Here is a 25,910-nt window from a genome sequence, read left to right as displayed (position 1 = left end):
ACTAGGGCTTAACCCATCTTTGGCTGTGTCAGATGTAAACACATGGAAAGAAATTCCACAAGATTGTGTTCAAATGTGAGAACAATCTTGTGACTACTTTGTCTTGTAATTATCTATGACACAAAAATAATTAGTTGTACTTGCGTGTTACTTCTCTCCCAAAGTAATTGTGTTTACTGGGTAATGAAAGTAACTAAATGACCAGATAAAGTAACTAATTACATTACAAAAAAGAGAAAATCCTCATAGATACACCCCAGCTGCTTTTTCAAGAGCTATAATCTGTCTAATTTGAGCCATTTTTATAGGCTATTCTCCTCCAAGCACAGGACAAACAACTGTCCACCTTTACACAGCAGACTGTGTCCAAACAGTGCATTTTTTAGCCAATCTCTCGCTTCAGTCTTGTTTACTTCCTAAAACAAAAGAAAAAAAAAACATTGCTGCTGCTTCTCTGAATTAGATGAGAGAGCAAAGTCTGGTCTGTCACCACCAGTGCTGAGACTCAGTAAAATAATGAGCCCTGTTTCCTTTGACAGTAACTATAACGACATTACAGCAGAAGAAAGAGTAGTTCGTTAGATTACTTGTTACTCGTAAGTAACATTTTACTACTTTAACACCATTATTCCCAACACTGCTCCTTATAGATTGATCCAGATTGATTTCCTACTTTTCCATCTTAAAGTAAAGAACGGAAAGAACCAGGAAGGATTGAGAAGCACTAGGATGAGTGAAAGAGCGAGAGAGGTCAGGTCCGATGGAGGAGGAAGGCGTCCATTAGTTTGACTCACACATTAAGAGACACTCTGCCCCAGGGAAATGCTCCTTTGTAGTGCGCCCTTGTTAAGGAGTTGAGTGTTTCTGCTGCACTCCCCATAAAGAGGCACACTTTGCCTATTTTAAGGTCCCTGGAGTTTATTTCTGTACTTTGCGTGTCACTAATGGTTGGTGACAAATTTTATGACATTACGGAATTGTTTTTAGATTTGAGCTTACAAGATTATACACTTCAAAGGGGTGGTTTTCAGCCTTTCCAAATACCATTTTAAATAAAGGTCACTTTAATAAGCCAGGATGAAAATCTGAACAAAGGAACTACTTTTATTACACCATGGGTAAACTGTAACTTAACTATTGCTAATAAAACTATGAGTAATCAGGAACACCAGGACCAAACTAGCTCTAAGCTGATTGAACACAGCTTATGATAGTGATATGTTAGTGATACGGTACCACAGTTTGAGAACCACTGGTCTAGACAATGCTTCTGGTATTGATTTCACCCTGACTCGTGGCCATTGAGAGGTTATGCTCTGCCTACAGTGCCTGTCATCTCTTTCTGTTAATGGAGCCCAAAATGGGAGCTAATATCATCCAGCTGAATGGATCAATGACTTTGCTGTTCTCTGTATTTGGAGCCACAGTGGATTTAACAATGGCCACTCTCCTGTTCCATACATCGCTGTGGAGCCAAGCGACCTCTCTGAAAAGAATGAATTATCCTCCATTTGCATAGCTCAGAGCCCTGCAGGAGGCTCGAGGGGACTGGCACAGACCTGGATGTCCGTGTAACTCTGGTCCAATGTGGTGATACAGCCTGGTCCAGTCTATTGTCTAATGTTTTATGTTCTACCCCTGAACCCTATGAGGCGTTGTAGTTGTTTTCAGTAGTAATTCTGTCATTTTATGCTACTGTACATGTATAGCAATGTGACTTTCAGTGATGGTGATATGTAGTATACACTGTCATTATAGAGGAAGAATTAATCGTATGTCAATTAAAGGTGCACTGTGCAACTTTTCTAATGGAAGGGTCCGCTACCTGCTCGTCTCCAAGATGTTATTATTACTTTCCCTACAATAACATATCCATCTAGCATTTATTCATTATGGGTGTTTCTATTGCTCAAAAATACAATAAATCCTTCTGTGAATAAGGTCGACTCTCCACAGATCTGATTTGTAATGTAGTGTAGTGCTGTAACCTGCTTGTCTCCCTTGTGATAGATTGGTTTAATCTATATTGTGGAACATTCAGGGCAACGCAATAACATTTCTACTGTGTAATGCTGTGTTTTGAGGATCTTGATGTCCAAAAAAGGTAAAAGTCTGAAATAATCCTTAGAAAGAACATCTTTTATGGATATTTTTGAATGTTCAAAATTGTGTTACTGTTCTATTGCAGAGTTTTGTTCACCGTGTACTTTGCCCCAAATGTTCCTGTCAACGCAGTTTCTCTTGTGGAGAAAAGCACATATTGTCATGTTGTGTGTAGCTGTAACTATGAGCATTTAAGATGTAGTGAGTAATTTCAGATAGGTTGATGCACAGAGCGTGTAAGTGAAGATGAGTTGTCACACGGGGGGGAAATGAATTAACCTTGGTTCAGTGAACTTGCTGCACTGTGTAAGCTATCTGCACTGTAATCCTGATCATCTCTTTTATTTAATGAAAAGTCTCATACACATATTGCCTACTGTCATGCATGTTATCCTGAGGAGACTATATGGGAAGCAACACAGCAGAGCTATGTCTAGTGCCTAATCTTCATGGTCCACAATGAAACTTAAAGGGCCCATATTACACCATTTTATGATCTGTTTTATAATGTTGTTTCCTCATCACAAACATACCTAGAATTATGCAGGGTTTGTGCATTAAACATGTGCAAAAGAAACAAAACATGACTTCTTCTCTCAAATGGGAAAACACTCACTGTTCCGCCTCGTGATGTCATGTGATAATACAGGGAGAGCTCCACTGTGTTTTTGAATTTGTACACTTTCACTAAAATCAAAGGGTAAAAGGTAAACGGTAGCAATTAACTTGAAAACTACATCACAAGGGGAAACAGGTGATTTTGAGCTTTGGAGATGTAGACAGAGTGATAATAAAGGATTACTCAAACATGTGTGAATTAAACAAAACACAACTCCAGTTATGTTTTTATGAGGTAAGAACATTCTAACATGGCTTAAAGCTCACAAGTCATTTTTCCGTAATGTAAGACTTTTAAGTCAATGTTAACAGAATTCTTCAAATCCCATACAATCACAGAGTGTGTTTGAAAAGATATTAATTCTGACATTTTATTGTTCAGGTTTTTAGAAAAAAAACATTAATTCAGCCCTCTGCGAAAGTGTGACTGAAGCATTGCTGAGACATGCATGGCATCTGCTGCTTTGGAAATTCTTGTAATTGTCCTCAAGATAAGGGACCTGTGATAGTTTTTGTTTGTCTGCCAGTGTCCTCACCAATACTTTTAATGGTGGTTTCACTGTGAATATGACATTTACAAAAGTATGCAAGCTGGAGTGGTTTGATAAAAAAATTGAAGTGTGTTTTTATCAACATTCAAAAAAAAAGTTGTATTAAGAAATTTTATCAAGTCCACAGCCAATCCTGTGTCAGTAAAAGCATGTGATTTTGAGCAGAACAGAGTTTAGACTTTAGGGGAAGAAGTTAAACTGTTTTTGTGTTAAATGGCAAAGTGTGTATTGTGTGTGTTCAGGAAATTAATATTGATATTTGCACTTCATAGTATATCGGACTTAAATCAGTAGCACAGGCCAATATTTTGTTTTGGCCATCATAAATACCCATAATGCCTTATCAGAACACTTCGAGTGCAAAGAGATAACTGCACGAAATATGACAACACAGCATTCTTATAGGTTTGAGGTTAAAAAGAAGGGCTTTGAGTGAGTTTGTAGTAAATTTTAATAACATAATTTGGGGAAAATAATCATAATTGGGCCTATTTACCATATTACACCATTTTATGATCTGTTTTATAATGTTGTTTCCTCATCACAACCATACCTGGAATTATGAAGGTTTTGTGCATTAAACATGTGCAAATGAAACAAAATATGACTTCTTCTCTCAAATGGGAGAACATTCACACTGTTCAACCTTGTGAGGTCATGTGATAATACAGGGAGAGCTCCACTGTGTTTTTGAATTTGTACACTTTGTCTTTGTCTTAAATATCCATAAAGTTTTATTAGAACACTTTGAGTGCAAAGATAACTCCAGGGAATGTGACCAAGACTGTATGTGAATTGCTTGTGTGCTAGAAGCTAAGATGAGTAATATGGGATGGTAATTCTCTTGACAATTTTACTTGGTTTGAATCTCTTTACAACAGTTCTGCGACTGGCCTTATGCGTAAAGTGAAGGTTAACCAGTTTTGTCGTCTTGTTCTTGTAAGCACATGTCTGTTAGTCATCACAGCAGGTTCCTGTTATCTACCAAGGTTCTCTGCTATGTTCATTAATGCATAATTAATGAGTCATTTCCCCCCGACCCCCAGTGCGTGTAAATGCTCACCTACAGAGATGTCATGTGTGAATAATTAGTGGAGCAGCAAGTTCATAGCACACACAAAACACATTTACATACCATGTCCTCGTACTGTACATGAGAGACGAAAGGACCAAACCTGGACTCATTTGAGTAACTTAAAGAAAACCAAAACATATTTTTTATTTATGTGATATTTGAAAGATGTAATTAAATCACAAGTTGGTTCAGATCTTGGGGTCTTAACTTGGGCATAAGTTTGGAGCAAAAGTGTCACATCCCATCTAAATTAATTTGAAAGGCTGTATAACTCAAAAGTGGTTTATTATTTTATCACAGTCTTCAACTTTCTGGGCTTCTCAACTCTTTTCTTTATTGTTTTTCTGTGGTCGTCTCTGTCCACAGCCGTTTCCAGTGGACATGCCAAAGCACACATGGTCACCTGGGTTACAGCTGGGGCCCCAGGAAAAACAACACCCACAATGCAACACACTGGGAGGAAAACATTCCTTTAAAATGTTTTTGGACTTTTACAGCAATTCAAAGCTAGAGCAAGGCTATATTGTAGATGTGTGTTTTTAGTATTGTCACACATGTTATGTGAGCTTTTTTATATTGTTCACAGCAGTGGAAACACACATTCTGTGCTGATACCTGATGGAAAGTCTTGGTCTTGTCTGTGAAACATGATCCTTTAAACATGTAGCCCACAGCTGATGTCAAATGCTTATTGAGATGTTCAGAGGAACAAAAGGAGAATCGCTTTGTGCCTAAAGGTGTGATTCGTGCACTGACAGCTCTATTGTTAATAGCAGGAGGCATCAAGGCCTCCAGGTACGCCACTACAAAAGAGGATATTTTTGTCACAGCTTTTGCAAATCTGTTGCAAAAACATCTAGATTCACATTACACCCATCAAGAAAAATAACAACATTTTATTGTTGTGCCCTCTATTTATTTAAACAGAGAATTATTGACTTTACTGCACACTTTTGGAGGAGACCTGGGGTCTACAACTAGTGTTGAGTGCATTTATGCTGTTTATTGATTTCTCATTCTAAAGGAAATAAAAACAATGTTGCCTTAGGTATCTTGAAAGGAAAGTTCACATGATGATGATAAACCATCTTGGGTGAATGTGTAAATCTGAACTGTCTCCACAAAGTGAGACTGGGTCTTTTATATCAGCTCTAAAGCCTCTGAGTCTTGTAAGCTCTTTTCCCCACTGGAACAGGTAAATTACAAAATAGTAATGTCATTACATTGTATACCCTATTATATTATTGTAGTAGTAGCAGCAATGTCAGACAGAAACACTTTGGATATGAGATGCAGTGACTGAAACTGAAATATCTGTACAGAAGATTGCTAAGAGAATGGCTTTTCACTCTGACTCTGCAAATATTTCGGAAATGACAGTGGTGGTGGGTCCTGGCGGTCTGTAACCACATTTAGCAGTGTGGCTGTGTTGACATATTGTCTGACAGATGGGTGACACATGCTTGGTGCCAGCCCTATTGTAAGTGCAACTGGGACTCGGGGACAGAGGCAGAGCAGCCTTCCATGGGAAGCTGGGTGGAAAACTCATAGACTGCTGCATTACAAATAGGAAGTGAGCATGGGCGCGAAGTGGTTCCTTCAAGCTCTATTATGCAGTCTATGGGAAAACCGCATTGTCTTAGTTGTAGCCGTGACTCTCTCACTCACAGAACAATGCACAATTACCAACTCATTCCCTGACATCTGTGCCTTTCACTGATAGATATATATATATATATATAAAAATGTGTTTTTCTCACCTTCCACGGTGGTAGGTCTCTCTCACCCTCATTCAGCTCGGGTCCTCTACCAGAGGCCTGGGAGCTTGAGAGTTCTGCGCAGTATCTTTGCTGTTCCCAGTACTGCACTTTTCTGGACTGAGATGTCCATTGTTTTTCCCGGTATCTGTTGTAGCCACTCTTCCAGTTTGGGGGTTACAGCCCCGAGTGCTCCGATCACCACAGGCACCACTGATGCCTTTACTTTCCAGGCTCTCTCCAGCTCTTCCTTGAGCCCCTGGTATTTCTCTAGCTTCTCGTGTTCCTTTTTCCTGATATTACCATCGCTTGGTATTGCGATGTCAACCACCACGGCTCTGCTCTGTTTCTTATCCACCACCACTATGTCTGGTTGGTTCGCCATCACCATTCTGTCAGTCTGTATCTGGAAGTCCCACAGGATCTTGGCTCGGTCATTCTCCACAACCTTTGGAGGTGTTTCCCACCTTGATCCTGGGGTCTTCCAGCCCGTACTCTGCACAGATGTTTCTGTACACTATGCCCGCAACTTGGTTATGTCGCTCCATGTATGCTTTCCCTGCCAGCATCTTACACCCTGCAGTTATGTGCTGGACTGTCTCAGGAGCCTCTTTGCACAGTCTACACCGTGGGTCTTGTCTGGTGTGGTAGATCTGGGCCTCTATTGCTCGAGTGCCCAGGGCCTGCTCCTGAGCAGCCAGGATCAGTGCCTCTGTGCTGTCCTTCAGACCAGCCCTCTCAAGCCATTGGTAGGATTTCTTGATATCAGCCACTTCAGTTATGTTCCGGTGGTACGCCCCATGTAGGGGTTTGTCCTGCCATGATGGTCCCTCCAGCACCTCTTCCTCTGGACCCCACTGTCTGAGACATTCTCTGAGCACCTCATGTATGTATGTATGTATATATATATATATATATATATATATATATATATATATATATATATATATATATATATATATGATTATTATTTTTATCAAATATTGTGAGATTCCTTATCTGCAAGCATATAATACTCAGTTACTAATAAACACTGAAACTAGTATCCAAACTATACAGACCTGTCAAGAATAGTTTGGATTTTGTGCAAGTAATTGCTCTAATTTTGTTGAAAATCAGATTGCGTAAAAGAAGTGTTTTTAATCATTGCGATATAAGATCTGTATTGTAGTTTTCAACACTATTTTGTATTGTTTAAAGGTGCACTATGTAAATTTTTCATTGGGGGTCTGTCTCTTTCTTGTTTCTATGAATATGTCATTGTTCTGCCTGGAATGTTCCACAGTATGACATTAAACAGCTCTACGTTACATTTTTTTCAATTACAGATGGTTTTATAGCTCCAAAATAGTTAAAAAGGCAGACAATCTGACTGTGCGCTGGATTGCCTCTCCGCAGATCTGACCTGTAACTTGGTCGGGTTTGGTCTCCATAAAGAAAGGTGAAAGGTTTCATACCATACTGTGAAATATTCCAGACAAAGCAATAACATTGTAACCATTTTATCTCCAAGTATTTAACAGACCCTCCACTAGAAAAGTTACACAGTGCACCTTTTAATGGTAGCTCTACACCTAATATTACACTGTTTGCCTGAAAGATGTGTACAGTTGTGTTTATTGATAATTGTATTCTCAGGTTCTGTATCACATGTGTTCCTGCGTGGGCTGTCTGACTCCCTTTGTGTCCTCCCACTTGTGGCCTTGTGCAGTGACTTTGCCTGTATTCATCCTGCGCTGTTCAAAGTGTCTGGAGCTTAAATGGAGCTGTCATTACTCATCGCTCCTCGTGTACTTAAGAGCGCTAAGTGTCAGCATACCTGCGTCCTTGTAGGGAAGTTACTGCAACTTCTGTCGGCAATGGCAACCAGAATTACGGAAGGAAACCGCAACGTCACTGTCACTTTTTGGCCTTTCTGTAACCCGCCATCTGGGGAACGGCAGGAAGTTGAGTGCATATGTTCCGTGTCAGTGTGCTTAGGCGTGGAGGGGGGCATCGGCGTGACAATCTCCCACTGAATCTGTCAAATACAAACTCGCGCGCACCACTCACCACTTCCTGGACTGGGGAAGGTGCGGACAAGCCTGCTGTTGTAACACTATGGGGTGGTTTTCATTTTGTCTGGGTGAGTGGAATTACACAGCCAACAGTGTGGGACAGATATGATGTGATGAGGAGTGCTCGTCTTGTTGCTCTAGATGCATACAGCTGCTTTGTCAAATATTTACCCTCTTCAAATCTGGGGCTAGACTGTGATACTGTTTGCGGTGGAGAGTTCGGTTCATTTCCTATTCTCTGGACAGTACCTGAATGCAGCTCCCTTAAGTGAAGTGAATGATTTAATTTCAGGATTGTCTTTCACACAGACTACAGGATGGTAATACAAATACAGCAGCACAAATGAAACTGTAGAAGTCCATGTATTATTTAGACTATTGACAAAGAAAATGTACACACGATAAATATAAATAAATATATAAATCTAAAAAATAATGCTCTATCTGTCATGTATTGAACGATAAGTCGATATAGTAGTTATTGTGACAGGCCTAACTATTGGTTCTCAAACTGTGGTACTAGCTCCTTCATGCAGTTGAAATACTTGCTTTATTTAGAGTCACTTTAATCCACATGTTTGTCCTCCTGCGTTAGTCCTGGTTCAGAACTAGTAAAGCATCTGTGTAGTCCTGTTTAGTCCTGGCTTTTTTTCTCGTTTAGGTCTAGAATAGTCCCGTTGTAGACATGATTTCAATCTTATGTGATCCTTGCAGTGAATTTTGAGCACCCTTGGTTTAGACACAGCACATCAATATAAACCAGGACTAGAATGAGACCAAACCAAGTCTACATCAGGACTATAGCAGGACCAAACCAGAGAAAGCCAGATTCTAGACTGAGATGGTTTGAGCAAGTACAGCTGGATGGGTAATTGGTTGTCTGAATGTTGAGATTAGAGTTGGAGGTGTCGAGGAAGACCAAAAGGTTTAATTTTAGACGTAATGAAAGAGGAAATGAAGTTGGTGTGAGAGGAGAAGATGCCAAAGATTGGTAAGATGTAGTTTGGTGACCCTATAATGGATCAAACTAAATGAAAAAGTTTAGTTTTTTTTTAATTGGGTCATTTTGCAACAAAAACAAAACAGACCACAACTACTTGGATCATGACAAAAAGGGTCCAAGTTGAAGCAAACTTACCAAACCCTATTAAACAATAACAGAATTCCAAGAAAGAAAGCAGCACATGAACAACAAGTTTGCATTTACAACTTCACTTACGACTCTAAGCTAACATACATGAACATTCACACTGACAGTGGCTCCCTCTTTTCTGCTTCACTCGAGGAAACACAAAAACTAAAACACAACACTACCTTCTACCCACCCATCCATCTTTCCCACAATCAGGAAATAATTTAGCTCCATAAAATGCTTTTTTTTTTTTTTTTTTTTAATAAAAGAAGCATTTTTTGTATGTTTATTTACATATAAGAGACAAAATATAAAGTTTGTATCTAAAATATAGAGGTGATTTAGGTACTGTTGTTGGTTTAGCACCTTCACTAGGTTGCACTAGATGTGCAATGAATGAAATTGCACTAACACAATTCATGATAGCAACAGCAGCTCAGTTGGTATATTATAGTACTCAGAGTATTTGTCCACTTCAGGTGGTTTCTGGCGGTTTGAATCCTGCTCTCGACATAAAAATTATTGGTAGAACAGTCAGACACATAGATTGGAGCAATTACAGCCCCTACAGATGAATGCTGTTGTTGTAGTTTTGGGCAAGACACTTAATCCACCTTGCCCCTAGTGTCTGTGTACATGGGTGTATGAATGTGTGTGTGAATGGGTGAGTTGTTCCTTGATGTAAAGCTCTTTGAGTGCCTTGAAGGTGGAAAAGCGCTATATAGAAATGTGACAATTTTACCATTACATTTTTGGAGTATCACTCAGCTAAATTTCCCATATTAGGAATTGTATTATATTTAGTTGTACTTTTCAGATATCAGCAGCACAGTTCACCCTGGCACTAGAGCGGCTCACTTTGTATAGGATGTGTAAAATCGCAGGTGTGAACAGGGCATTGAGAGCGGGGCTGAGAGACGGACGAAGAGCTCTGAAGTCTTTGAGCTATGAGCTGTAGACACAATCAGTCATAAGAGCAGCGTTCAGCACTTTACCCAAACCACTTATAAAAGCTCACCTTTGCCAAGTACCAGCCCCGGCCAAGTCCCCTGCTTCATATGTGCATGACCAAAGAGTGGAGCGACACACACCAGGCTACTGCACTCATCTCCGTGGGGGTCAAGTAAACATAATACAAGTATAACATGACCTTTTACCAGCGATCTGTTTGGTAAATAAACACACAAGACAGACACACACACACACATGATCGTACACAGACAAAACATATGAGTGCACAGACAGAAGCAGCATTACGTTCTTTTAATCTGGCATAACATTCTGAAAGAGAATGAGTTTATGTTTATTATTTGTGAGTTATTTGGGGAAATATTTACAAAAATCCAATTTATTGCATTTGCTGTTTTGGATATATAGAATTTAAAGGTATATTGTGTAACTTTTCTGTCACTTCCTTGTTTCTCTGGCTATATCATTGCCCTACAGTATGACATTAAATAGCGCTGCCTTAATTTTATTGCATTTTATAGTTTCATAGCTCAAAATTACCTAGAAAAACAGGCTTTCTAACTTTGAGCGGGATTGCCTCAGCAAAATCTGACCTGTAACATAGTCTGGTTTGGGCTTAGATAGAAAGGATAGAAGATAGAAAGATAGAGGTTTGATGTCATAGTGTGAAACATTTCAGATAAAGCAATAACATCTCCATACACAGGCAGCTTTTGATAAATGCTGCAGAGAACAGATGAAGTATGTAAGAAGTAAATATTGACCAACAGTTCAACAATAAATCTATGCTTGTGGTGTAGATGCGACCAGTCTTGTTTGTATGATGATTAACACAACATCATTTATAAAGTTATAAAGCTAATTTTAATTGAATCAAGGTTTAATTAATTGCATTTAAGTAACCAATAAGTCTACAAGCCCATCCTTGTCCTTTTGCTGTTCATAAGAAACACATTGAGATGGACCGACTCAGTCCCATCTGCACACTGACTGTATATTTTCAGCTGATGGCAAAATAACACAATAACCACAAATCATACGTTATATTTTTGTTGTGCATTTTGTTACATTTAGTTTTTTTAATGTTGCATATTATAACCATACAAGAAGAAGTTGGTGTTTTCCTGTGCAGTTTTATTTTACTCAGGTATTTTGAAAGCTAACTGTGGCTCTTTAATGAACACTATCTGTTTATTGGTAAATAGTGCTGACTTTGAGAAGTGTTTGAGCAATTGTTCATTTGTTTTGTGAGCTTTTCCGTGCTCTGCTGTGACACCTTTTCACAACAATAGTTTTGCACTGGCAGCAATAATGACTCACAGCTACCACCAACCCTCCTTTGTTTTCTTGATTATGTACTTTATGCCAGGAGCCCTGTTTTAGTCAATTGTATTTGTAAATTATCGTCACTGTCACATTTGAGAGACTGTATGTTTTGACTCTGTGACAACCTGCATCTGAGCGCGCACTCCTCAGCCTGTCGACCTGCAGCTCGGGGCTCAGTTGGCATGCTCTTCTCTGATTGGCTGTCAGATTCCATTAGGGAGTTTCCTGTCAGAAAATCCGAAGGGCGTGATTGGCCGATGGCAGTGGAGCTGACACCTATCTGTTAGTATCCCCTTCAGTGTCATGCTGAAGAGATTGTTACTGCTGCAGAGAGACCACCACAAACCTGTGCACTCTGCCAGGACCAGGCCCTGGTTCCTGTGCAAAAACTGCTTTATTTGTACTCAACATCTGGTGGGAACAGCTTTAAATATAATCAAGGAAAAAAAACAGATTTCACTGTGGTGGTAAAATAACTATTCACTGGTTCTGTGTTAAGAAGACTATTGAGATTATGTTGCCGATTATTGAAAATAGGCTTTTTGTAAATTCTTTGCCTATGTTGAAGGCAGGAGAGTCTTGAATCATACTTTTTTTCTTATTTGCTGCACTAGTCTCAAATGCCAAATCAAGGATGTTCAAATATCCACTTAAACATCCTTGTATCATTCAGAACAAAATCTATAACTTTTCATACCTCAGGTTAACAGTGTTAATTGCGTCTCACATTGATTCTGCAGAAGTCTGTGCTTTTCCTACGACTCTGTTGTGCTTCTTTAAGCAGCCTTGTTTCTGTTGTGTAGCCTATGAGTATAACCTATAGCAGTTCCACTCTCCCTGACGGAGCACGGACACTTCTCGTCCAATCAGCAGCAGTGTAGCTGACGAGTGGAGTGTTTGTCCTGGTGTAATCATGAGTAAGTAAGTTGGTCCTGGCCTGTTTTTTTCAAAGCATGTTTGACCCCCTGGTTGGTAGGAGTGTACAATGTGACTCTATACATGCCTATCTGGGCTAATCTTAGCTTTAGCACTTGCTCCGGCCAATGGTGAGGATTAAGAGACATAAGACGAGGGCAACTGGACAAGGCTTAGTAGTAAAGAGTAGCTATATATGATCAAATTTACAAACGGAATGCAATGAATACATTTGAAATAGAAAAAAAAAATATTTTGCTGATGTTTCTTCTACACAATGTAATCTCACATATCCTTATCTCAAAAAATCTTTTCAAACAATTGTTTCTGAACTTGGTGAATTTCACTACTGTGTAACTCAAAGGTCCTATAGTTTTTGTCTACTGCACTACTTTTTATGCTGTTTTAAATATTAATTGTATTTAAAGTATATTCTAATATTCTAGCTAATGGTTAGTTAGTTTTTGATTGCACATTTTTAGTCTCTTACTGTTATTGTACCCTATGTTGCAACACTGGAATTTCTTTTTTTTTCATTTAAGTAATCCTGGTTTATTAGTCCATCAACATATTTAAAGCTAAAAATGCGCTGTTCCACTTTGTGATGTCATGTTGTAGTAGTTTCAAGTTAACTGCTACTTTTATTTCAGTAGACTGGCAATTTCAGGGCTGAAATCATCCAGATGATTGTAGTGAAGGTGTATGGAGTTTAAAAACACAGTGGAGCACTCCCTGTACATGACATCACAAAGTGGAGCAGAGTGTTTTCTGTTTGAAAGAGGAACTCAGCATAAATATGCAGGGTGTGTATGTTTAAACATGTGTGAATGAAACAAAACAAAATTCTAGGTATGTTTTTGATGAGGAAACAGCATTATAACGTAAATGAGAAAATAGCATAATACAGGCCCTTTAATATTATTTTTCTGCCATTCGTCCCAGAGCCACACATAAGTTCAGTCTTGTTTTGGTTGACACTCGTTGCCATGTACAATAACAGCTCCGACATTATCATTATTTTTGAGAACCAAAGCTTTTAGTGCAGCTCTCGGACGGCACGAGGCAGCAGTTATGACTAATGACAGCGAGGAAACAAAAGTGCCATCCATAAAGAATAAATGTCAGCTGCAAGAGGGAGGTGTCTGCGTTATTGCCTGACCATATGCTCACAAAGGCACAGAGGACACAAACAAAGCAGCCCATTATAATAACTGTGGAGAGACGCGAAGGCTGACAGGTTTTACAACAACTTTCCTTCAAATCTACAATTCATTGGCTGAGAATGTTATTCAAGGCAACAACCAAGTACACTTAAAAAACTTAAATGCTTTAGGTTTCAAGAATTTGCATTTTTATTTTTTATTAAAGCCACTAGTATTAGATATAGATATTTGCTCAAAATGTGACTATGTATGCCTCTTAAAGGTTTGTGGTAAAAAAGGGACTAGGTGAGTGTGTTAAAATTAAAATTACATGTCCTGTCCTCTGGAATAAAATAGATTTTGATTTTATAGAAAAATCTTATTCTTCGACAAATGTTTACAATGTGCTCCGAGGCTACGTTCAGACTGCAGGGCTTCACGCTCAATTGGGATTTTTTTGTGAAATCCAGTGTTTTTTGTAAGGTCGTTCACATTTCCAATAGGCTCTATTCACTCTTACATCACAAATCAGGAAGACGTTTGGAAAAATGCGAATACAACCTCTGGTGTAGTTACCGACGCTGGATTCATCTAACATGGATCTATTAAAACCAACAGTGATAGAGCCTGTTAAATGTGACTTGCATGTGATCTCCAGTGTGAACTTTAAACGCCCAAAAGTGTCCTGCATGCACATTGTAGGACACGATGACGTCACGCGCAGCGAGGGTGCTCAGTGTTTATGGAAGTAGCCTAAACTATGGAAGTAGCCAGAACATGTACAGCTTATTTGTTTTAAGGAGAGATTGAGAAGGAGGAGGACAAGGTTTTTGGTCATGGCATTTTGTGGTGCAGTGGCAGCAACATCTGTAGAAAGGAAAACGTGTGTGTGCAGAGTTACAGCCAAGAGTGATGGGTTTGCTATGTGCTTCACTGCGTCAGTGACACAGAGTTAATATACAATTTTCATATGATGAAAAGAACACTTGTGTACATTTGTGAGCACCTATTTGTACCACTCTCATGGGAGGAAACACGTCTTCGGTGACCTATTTCAATGAGCAAATGCGTCACCGTTGGGCTGTATTGGCTCGCAACAGGTGCTTGTTACTGTGTTATTATTACGTGTAGAACGGATGAATGCGACCTGGCTGTTCAAACTCAAGTTGCATGTCAAAGATCGAATATGTATTGGTTTTAGGCCCACATATCCAATTGGCCTGGGTTGCATTTGAAAAAATCATATCTGTGTCATTCAGACTGTCATTAAAAGATCAGATAAGATTAGGTCACTTAGGGTCAAAACAATTGGATTTGGATCACTTCGGGCTGCAGTCTGAACTTAGCCTAAGAATATATAACACTAGCAATAACTTTTTAGTAGTAAATTGCTCTAATTTATGCATCATATGAATCAGGATCAGAAACTTGAATTCGACTTTTTAAACTTGTACTGCAAATGTAATTGAAATACTATGAAAAATCACAGTTTGTACAATTACGCAGTCGGTCCATATAAAACTTAAATTAATTTCAGTTGCATTATTATTTAAATAATATTACGTTATTGTAGACTTGTAGATGTATATTCATAGAGTCTAATGGGTGGTCAGCGTGCGCCTCCCAAAGCGCTCTTGTCCTCTGCCTCCTGGAGTGTCATGGATTAGTGGAAGTGCTCTTCAGAAATGGATGGAGCCCAGCATGAAACACTGGCTGTGGTTTTATTGACCACCTGCTGAGCCCTGTGCATGTGGAACTGTCATTATTAGTTTGGCCGTTGACTCTACAGTGTGAAAAAGGGGGCGGATGGTCTTGGGCTATTTTGAAATTGTTGGCACACTTTTTGGCTTGATTTTTACATCTCCATTACTCATTTTGACAATAAGATAGTTGTGTATTTTGAATCATTTAATTGAGTATAAACAAGTAAATTGGATCATTTTTGAATGAACAAAATCACTTTCTTTCTGGAACTATCTCGTGACAGACTTGTTCCAGAATTGACGGCTGGCTCTATTTTATAACAGAAGTTGTCATATGCGATTAATTCATAATTTTCATTGCTGAATGGAAACATTACACAAATGACACACATTTTATTAAGCGGAGAAATCAGGTGTCATTTTTTGACATTTCATGGAAAAACATCTCTGATTAGTCTCAAATTCAGCGTGTTACTTCACCTGACATGGCACATCCATTTTAAAGTCTAATTTATTCCAAAGAGATTCATTTCATCCTCATTATTTGAAAAATTTAAAGATGCATTGTGTAACATTTCTGGTGGAGGGCCCATCAAATGCTTATCTCCATGGAGATGTTATTGCTTTGTCTTTTAAACCTTTCTATCTTCATGGACACCAATCCAGACAAAGTTACAGGTCAGATCTGTGGAGAGGCAATCCCCTACCCAGTCAGAATGCATGTATTTTTGAGCTATAAAACCAACGGTTACTGCAGAAATGTAAGGTATAGGTATTTAATGTCATACTGTGGCACATTCCAGGCTATGTCCATCTATATTTCATCTGTGTAAATACAGCTAATACAGCTCATTTTCCAGGTCGACCCGAGTAGCCTACTGGTTCTTTGTGAATTCCACCATTGTTCCACTGATCCATTTTCAACCTGATGTAGTCATAAATGCTGCAATCAAGGCTAAGGTCAGAGCTTTTCTTTCCAGTGCGAGAGCCCTGCTGCGCTGGTCAGTGGCTCCAGCACTTGTGTCTGTTTTTACCACCGTGTTGCTTGAGCAGAACTGAACTGAAACCTTGATCTTTCTGGACCTCAAATGATGTCCTTTAAATGCACAGGAACTAAACTGTAACAAAAGAGTGACTGTTTGTGCACATTATTGAGTGTGTCTATGCTTTGACAGCTCCCATAGCCACAGCTCCAGACAATTGACTGAGTAGCATAGATTTAGCGAGCCTTGTGTGTTTAAGGAGTCTGGGTAAAGCATCTCTGGCATGTTGATCAATGGGGACTTGTACTACAAAATCAGATAGCATTGTGGGCTATACTGTGTGTTTTGTCCTGGCTTTTTGAGTGTGGAAATGGAATGAAGGTAAAAGAAGACAGGAGACATTGACAAAATCAGTAGATGACCTTAACTTCTCTTCATCAGAGGCTAGAGCAGAAGTTTGAATGATGGTTGATGGTTCAATACCAACCTCATCTGGTTCATGCTGGTAGATTTTAAACTGTTGCCATTTGGGAAGACACTTAAGGGCACACTATGTAAATTTTTGGTTGAGGGGTCCGTCACCTGCTTGTTTCTGTGGAAATGTCATTGCTCTGCCTGGAATGTTCCGCAGTATGACATTACAAGCTCTACCTTTTATTATACATATATATCTACCATTTATTTAATTACAGGTGGTTTTACTGCTCAAAAATACCTAGAAAAACAGACATTTTGACTGTGAGTGGCGGTTGCCTCTCCGCAGATCTGATCTGTAACTTGGTCTGGTTTGATTTCCATGAAGACAGAAAGGCTTAATGCCATACTGTGAAACATTCCAGACAAAGCTGGACCCTCCACCAGAAAAGTGCACATTTAAAGCACCTTATGTTCAAAGAATGGTGCATGAATATTATAGGACGTATTCAGTTTCATGATAAAACTAAATCAATTTACATAGTATAAAAAGTGCTATTTAAATAAATCCTTTAATTTGACATACTTGCATCATTTTGCCACTGGCTACCCTGGCAGTGCCCAAAATGAGCAACAGTGTTTCACAGTGGTGGGTTGTACTGGGTGCTGTCAGACTCTTTCTCCATTGTGAAGGGGCAGTAGGAGGTGCTCTAAAGTGACCTTCAAACAGGAGACTAAAAGGAAAAGTAGTAGCAAGCGTTTTTGGACATGAAGCAATACTTTCACCCTTTAAAGGAAGTTTTTTTCTCTTGTCAAGGTTAAGCCACGTTGTCTCTCGGTCACTGCTCTGTGAAATCCATTCTTCCAGTTTGATTTAGTGTCTGTGCCTCTCATCCTGTCCGTGTTTATCTCGTATTTTTGTGCTTTCTCTCTGTGTTCGGCCTTGAGGTCAGCGAGCTCCTTTTCAACAAAGGAGAAAGGAGAAGTGATGAATTTCTTTTGAAGTCTGTCTGAGAAGTTGGCGCTAAAGTGGAAGACTGGCATCGTGCTTTTTGGCAGGCAGCTCAGTGTTAGAGGACTTCCACAACTGGCAGAAAGAAGCTGCTTTCTCAAACAGATGATGCCGCTCTGACGATAAAAACAAGGGCTGATCGAGCACTTGAGTAACTTGATGAAATCTCTTTAAAAAGGTCGTGCATGGTATTTGACTTTAATGAACAAATTCTTATTGGTCTTGAATCAATCTTAATCCTTATGTCATCAACACTAAATTATCAAGTCTTATTTGTAGTGTGAAAAAAGACTATCTCATGGTGGTTTGTTCAGTGAAACATCTTTTAATAATTGCTTTGACATACTTTAGTTTGGGCTAGATTGTTGATTTATTAAACAGATTTTGACTGTGGCAATAAACAGTGATACTGAAACCAAATCATAAACTGGAATTATCTCCAAAAATATATTCGAAATATACAAAATTGTCAAAAAATATTAACTGCAACAATGAAATAACAGAATGCAGCACTTAAGTAGTTAGTTTGTATCTATAATGAGTTCATAATTCAAACCCCGGCAGCTTAAATCTCATCGTAATAACTAAAAGTAACCAAAAGTGTCCCACTAATACAAAGAAAGAGACACCATGATAAATATTGAGCCCCCAAAAACTTCCATTTGTCATGTATTGAATGATAACTCGATATAGTATTTATTGTGACAGGCCTAGTATTACTGGTTTTGCACTTTATAAAATTAATATTTCAAAAGCTGTTTCTTGTTTTCAACTTCCAAAGAGTGTCTCCAATATTGACACGGCCTGTCCATTATACAAATTGTCTTGATTGACAAACACACAAACCTCTTGACACATTTGGATGTGTAGAAAGATCGTAAAATTGGATTTTAAGTCTGGGAGCATCGTGTCTGCGTTTGAATGACAGCTGATGCCTGACAGCCTGTGCGTGCCGTGGATATGGAGCCCTTAAGTTCCACAAAGCTCCTCCTGTATTTAGGCAGCAACTTAAAGGGCCCATATTGCACTATTTCCTGATCTTACAATCTTGTTTCCTCACCACAAACATACCTGGAGTTGTGTTTTGTTTCATTCACACATGTTTAACACACAAGCCCTACATATTTAGACTGAGTTCTTCTCTCAAACAGAAAACACTCTTCCCCCTTATGATGTTATGATGAATAATTTTAGCCCTGTAATTGCCAATCTCTCTCATGACATCACAAGGCGGAACAAATCATTTTGAGCTTTTTAGATATAGACGGACTAATAATAAAAGATTACTTTACTTTAATGTATGAATGAAACAAAACACAATTCCAGGTATGTTTTGTATGAGGTAACAACATTCTAACATGGCTTAAAACTCACAAGAGTCAATTTTGCGTAATATAGGCTCTTTAGTTCCAGCATCTAGCACTCTACAGAGAGGAAAACAATGAGGAAATAAGACCATTTGAAGTATATAAAACTAGAGGGGGGCAAATTAAAACAAATTGGAGGAATTTAATGTGTGCAGTAATGTGAAATGATTCTGTTCCTGTGAAGTGTGCAGTGCTGGTGCAGACGGGAGCTGCCCACTATATCCTACTGCTCTTTCTCAATGACTTCTATTTAAAGTCCTTGGCTGTGAAATGAACACACAGATTGTTCTTATTAAGCTCTTAGTCATCTCTCTTATTACTCCTACTTGTTCTGTTTTCATCAGATTCAAACATGCTACTTTTATACTTTAAATGCAACGCGCTAGAAGCTAAAACTCTGAATGAATGAAGTAAAACCCATAGGATTTATTAAGGATGTGAAAGATTTATTCAAAACATTTCCTTTTGTGGCTTTTTGAGAGCATACAGGAAATGTGTAGTTACTATATAGCCTTCTAGGACCTGACCGAGCTGCTCTCTGCTTCAGTAAAAGTGAATCACCAGACGACTGTGTGGGATTGAAAAGAAAGTTCATCACCTTTTGTAGCGTAAAGCCAATTTTAAATCTGTGAAATGGTTATATAATAATATCACAGCTTCCACAATTGTAGTAGTCAATATAAATAAGATATTTCTGCAGCTCAATTGAATCATTGTGTCTGAATTGGCGCTTGTTTGTGTATTTTCATTCAATTTAAAGATTATAGTTTCACTTTAGATAAATATTCTTACAGTATTTAGTGTCTTGTTACCTATAGGCCTGTCATGGTAAATTTTGAAGTGCAATATACTGAGCAATATATACATATATCCATTATATTAATATATATATATCCAATATATTGCTTCACAGAAATATTGCAATAAACGATAATATTGAAACTACTTAATGGTACTGACAACAAGCAAGATAATCCCAGTAAACACATTTTTTGATATACAGTATCATTAAAAAGCATGAGCTGCAACAAATAAATAGCAGAATGAACTAATAATTAGCAACAGACGTTATTTATTCTAGCTCACATCTTGCGTAACTATAAAATAAATAAAAAAATGGCAAAAAACATGTACACCAGATAAATATTGAGCCCAAAAAATATTGCTCTAGCTTTCATATATTGAACGATAAGATGATTTAGTAATTATCGTGACAGGCCTTCTTACCTACTCTTCTTTTGCTCAACTCCAGGGAGCAGGGGTTTGCCCGTAGCTTAGACCACAGAGAGAGGGAGAGAGCTATCTTTTCCAGAGCTCCAGAAGTTCAGGAGCTGTGTTACGTAAGTCTGACTAAAACGAGTGTGAAATTTGAGGAGACGGGGAGGAAAGCTCTTGGCCTTTTTGAACAAATAAATACAGCACTGGGGGGCTTTATGCTAAGATTGCAGTCATTTACATGCATTTTAATAAACCTCTGTGTCCGTGTGCCTTTGTGCTGCTCAGTGGGCTCATTAACTTTTATAGACTGCTGCTGCTCTAGTGTGGAGGAAATGACCACACGATATGCTGACCACTGCGCCCGTCCACTCTGCAGCAGACTCAAAACGCGCACACAGGCTCTCCCATTTGTCTGTCTCCGAGCTAGATCGTGATTAATTACTCCGAGAAACCAGATTGGACCGTTGCGCCGCCGGAAAGACAAATTCATGGTTTCTTGGGCTGGTACGAATCCAGCCGCTTTTCTGTTGCACTTACCTCACCCTTTCATCATTTAAATGCATTGCAGTGTTAATCAAAAGTTCAATTGATTGCATTGATTGGTGCCCGTCAGATCCCCCATGCGCTGTGAGCTATGGTTTTTGGAGTAGTTTAATCCAGATGCCACGGATGTAGTGTCAGAGTTTCCTCTTCATGTTCCTGAGACTGGGTTTGGTTTGTGGGTATTTGGTTGTAGTACTCCACTATTATGGCTGTATTGTTGCATTCCCCAAAGAGGCTCTGCACTGGGCAAATGGCTCTTTAGAAAGACACGGTTACTGCTGAAGTGATTCAATAAAAATACTTAAAATGAAAAGACCAAAATCAGTTCCTGGTGAGTATAAAAAGTATGACTAATTCAACTATGAAGCTTTTTTCGAAGTATTTTATAAGATCATTTTCCAATATGCCAAAATATGAAGGAAAGATGCATAGCTAATTGTGGATTAAAAGTGCTTAGGACTGTTATTTCTTCTTGTAGTCTACAGTGAAATGGAGCAAAGGATCATGGTCTATATAGTTCCCTCTGTCTTTTTTTTAGCTGTTGCTGCACCATAACTCTTAATTTAATCAAAGAGACTTGTAATTCAGTATATTGTGATGGCCCGACGATATTATTGTGACAACTTTGACGATACGATATCATGATATGTCAGTTATTGTTACTTCCCTACCGTCAGACTGTCCAGACAAAGCAAACGTTTGACGAGCCCTTCACCAGAAAAGTTACACAATGCACCTCTAAAAATCTGAGACATTCCAAAATAAGAATGAGGATGCTGTAACTATTGTCTTTTGTCATAGTTATCATCACACTGGTGGAAGGGTCTGATGCTCCACAGCTTCAGTGAGCCGTTCATTATGTCATCTTTTACAGTATTTCTTCCTCTTTCTTTGTTTCAGTGCAGAAACTCATCTCAAATGGGAAACTGCCTGAGAGCTCCTAAATTGGACCAAATGACAAATGCAGCGCACATAATCGAGCCTTCTGTTTCCCATTTCACAGCACTTTATTAAACAGAACATTTTATTCAACAGTTGCTTCAATGCGGCAGATGAGATAAATGATGATTAGTGTTTGGTTATCTCTTCTCTAATGGTTTTAAAGCCCTGTCTCATCACTAGTTGTTTGGCTGGTCATTTTGTGGAATTTAAAGTGGTATGACACATTTTTATGATTCTCTAATTTTGACTTAATTTGGTGGGATATTACCAGGTTTAAATATAAATTATAGTTTCACAGAAATCAAAAAAGAGTTTGTGAGAAAGTTGAAAAATATGTTAAAAATTACAGGAAGAAGAGCTCTAAAAGACAACATCACAATAGGGAGAATCCAGAAGTTTATCACAATTTGCACCTAAGAAACATTTTTTTTTTTTCTAATATTGTAGATATTAATTCAACAAAATAAATGTGTTTTCTTATATTAGTTTTTATCAAATAATTTCTGTGTACGTTAGGAGTTTTTCCTAGTTAACACACCATTTCCAGGAAACCAGTACAATTTTAAAAATGGCCAAACTGAGAAAACTAGTGTGAACATTTTTGCAGAAATCTATGTTTTAGTAAAATGAGGAACTTTAAACTTATAAATAATATCCTTTTCCAACTAATTCCGTCATCACAATTGAAGCGTTTCCTGTTAGCAGCTTACTGTAGTTACCATATTAACAATTTGATTTTGCATTATAACAACATCTGTGCTTTTTTTTGTATTTTGTGTATTCATTTTTATTCATATTTGTGGCTTCAGCTTCTCAAATATTTTCTTTTCTGCTAAGGACAAAGTTGCTGATCTCTGGAAAATGTTATATTAAGAAGCACTGAGCCTGGGATCTGGTGTACATGTGTGTGAGAGGAAAGAGGTTCAGTGTCGGCGCTGGGTTGAGTTTTATTCCAGATGTTTGATGATCTGTTGTCAATTTCACCCAAATCTTTATGAAGGGAAAGTGGCAAACTCAATGTGTTTTGTTTTACAATTGTTCTGTTGAGTTCAGTGAAAGTGAGAAGATCAGAAGGGAGCTTAGAGTCGAGATAAAACATTGAATGTAAATTGACCAGCTCTGTTTGAATGTGTTCTTTGGGTCTTCATATAGACATTGATTTCCTCATTTATAGAGATTCATATTTCAAACCAGTATAGGTATTGGCCTGTATTCACCTATTCACCCCCATATTCCCCATATTGCTCTGCAGAAAAGAAAGGGTTAAGCTTGCTCTCTTTGCAAATGCAGAAATAACAGTTCCATGGAGAGAAGCTTACTACTGCCATAAAATATACAGAAAATATCAGTCTATTATTGTATTGGTCACAGCTTTTCAAATAATATTGGTATCTACCTAAAATTGATGCATCCCTTATATAGACTCTCTCCTATCAAGATTACTTTTGGATTACAATTGTATCTGTTCACTGTGATTCTGTTCATTGTACCTAACTAAAGTAACACTGAATGCCTTTGGATTTTGTAACTGCAGGTGTTATGGATGTAAAACTTTCTGAAGGTAAAACATCATTAACACAGATATTTATGTTTGCAGCTCCAACATCATAACAGCCTGCAGCTCCAGTGAATTGGTTCAGGAGCTCATTATTCTCCAAAGTCCAGCAGACCCCACACAGCGCAGTCTGCTGTACGCTGTAGTCTGAGTGCTGACGCTGCTGTGGGACTATCAGAAATCACATGCCTGAGCACTACTATACCTGCTTTGTATGAGCCCATTTAAATAGACAAAGCTGACACAATTCATCTTATTTGCCTAAAATTCAAATGACTTTAGTTCTCTTTAGAATCACTCTGAAGATTCTGCAGTGGAGCTACAGAACACTTACAAAGACAGATGCACAAAGTTAGACAAGATTTTCTTTTCACTATGGACTTCTCAGTCTTCTTGTCAAATCATCTGCCTCATTAGGAATGTTAAAGTCAAAATGTAGTGTTGCAATCAATCAAAAATATATATCATTCATTGTATCATTATCTTTTTTGTTCACATTGTCTAAATACTATAATTTATGACCATTCTCTTAATATGTGACCAGCATTATGAAATCCAGCTTTCTGATAAAGATAAAAAACACTTCACACTTTTTAGAGTATATGAATTAGAAATAAGTTATTTTGCTGAAAAAAATCTAGCATTGTACAAATTTACAAATACTCTACCATTGAAAACTCAGTACAAAGATTTAGACGTGAGACAGAGAAAAAAAAAAAAAGTGATAAAGTTGTTTGAATATGACTATTGCCAGTAAATCAGTATAAGATTTAAGCATCTTCAGTGGATAATTCTCCATGGTTCACAATGTAAGTAATTTTAACAAATAATGCACTGCATGTATAATAAATTAAGTTACACATATTTGTAAGCAGCACAGTCGTAGCGTGTTGTTTTCTGTTAGTAAAGCATCCTAAACATATTCCTTATGAGCCCCCAATGACCTGGCAATGGCCCAGGATGTACTCAATAATTTAGAAGGATGTGGGATGAGAGGCCTAATGGTTTGTTCTGACCTTTTATGTTATATACTTGCATAGTGCTCATGTCAACAGTGTACACCCTATACCAGTGGGTTGGAAAAATGCTATTTTATATTAGCCATTCAAATCAGCTGTTATACAAAAGGTTTTATAAGGTTTACTGTTGACGCCAGTTTAATTTAAATTTCTTGCTTCCCTCTGTTTTAAAAAAGCATTGTTACTTCCAATATACTGTAAAAATGGGCATTTACGGCTCAATGATTGACTATTTACTCAACAAATCAGCCTGCTAATCCACAGAGTGCCTCCATAGACTCCACAGACCAGTCCAGGAAAAGCATCCGGCAGCAAATCTCAGGGTTGGCCCAGGACCCAAAACCTCTCCGAGCCTTGGACAGCGGGGCTCTCTCTCCCCTTCTCTGCTCCTTTTTACTTTGTTCCCATTGTTAGCTTTGTTTCACAGTCATTGTGCTAATTATGCCATAATTTGATTATCCTAATTCACTAAAGATCTGCTTCCAAATTGCACCGTTACCTGCACTGAATGATAATTATGTGTTAATGATGATGATGATGTCTGCTCTGTGAACTCTGACAGAACTTGAGAGTGGCAAGTTTAGGCACGACAGATGGTCCTCATTTAAATTAAAGTGGTCAAAAAATGGATACGCAGGTAATAAATACTCAAATTAATATTAAATCTTCCTTCAGTAGATATATCAAGACAAGTATGTTTTTACAATAAACTGTAATTAACCCACCAGTTGGTAGCTGGTGGGTTTTTACATTTTTACCATCCACTTTTACCCTCTGCTACAACTCAAATTCCAGCGGAGCTGTGACGCAGGCTCTCTGGATCTCGATCGGTGTTTCTTCTGCTCTTTCTTTTCATAATTCTTGATGTCGTAACTTTTCAGTTCATATTCTGACGGATAAAATACACACAACACATTTTATTTACGACTGGACTCATTCGAGAGTTTACGAATATTTATGCTATGCTCAACTACAGCCAAATATGCACAAATTTCTGTCCTGTGCACACACATATTTCTGAAAGCTTTCTTATTCTGTAGGTGGGTTCTTACAATATTACTCACTCAAATAACATTTCATACAATTTATGTTGCACACAAGCCCTGCGCATAACGTTTATTGTTCAGAAAGAGCTTGTTATATCTGTATTGTTTTTCTAGACAGCTTTACGCATTAATAATTTCTTCAGGCATAACTTTTGTTAGCCAAAAGTCCATGGTGCTGTTTTGCCAAATCATGTGTACATGCTTACTTAGCAAAACTATGTGGCCCCTATTTACCCAACTTTCTCTTGTCTACAATGACTCATGTACAGTCGCTATGCAGTAATCCACATGACCTTGTCTTTTATATCCCATAGCTTATACTGCATGTCTGTGGCCATGGGTACAAGAGGTTAAGCTCTAAATCCTCCTCAGTTTTTGCATTATGTCGTTGTTTATCGCATTCTTTATAAAGTCCTTGAATGTCTCATAAGTTCAGGGTCGGCTCAGTGAAGATGTTCTATTT

At 38.3% G+C, this 25,910-nt stretch overlaps 1 protein-coding gene across 5 annotated transcripts in view; it reads left to right on the top strand.

Annotated features, from left to right (window-relative positions):
• Positions 1 to 25,910, top strand: part of caska (calcium/calmodulin-dependent serine protein kinase a) — a 100,592-nt gene that overhangs the window by 4,123 nt on the left and 70,559 nt on the right. Inside the window, exon 1 of one of the 5 annotated variants that reach the window (XM_055149689.1) lies at positions 7,932 to 8,229. The exons of the other annotated variants lie outside the window; for them this stretch is intronic. The gene's annotated coding sequence lies outside the window, so the exon portion shown is untranslated. Of the gene's footprint in view, positions 1 to 7,931; positions 8,230 to 25,910 lie in introns of those variants that run through there. 5 annotated transcript variants of the gene reach the window in all.

Source organism: Boleophthalmus pectinirostris, unplaced genomic scaffold (genome assembly GCF_026225935.1).
Source record: "Boleophthalmus pectinirostris isolate CB_2022bp ecotype Guang Dong unplaced genomic scaffold, ASM2622593v1 HiC_scaffold_1, whole genome shotgun sequence".
NCBI classification, from domain to species: Eukaryota; Metazoa; Chordata; class Actinopteri; order Gobiiformes; family Gobiidae; genus Boleophthalmus; species Boleophthalmus pectinirostris.
Note: the sequence above shows the minus strand (reverse complement) of the source record. Positions and strands in the feature narration are given on the sequence as shown.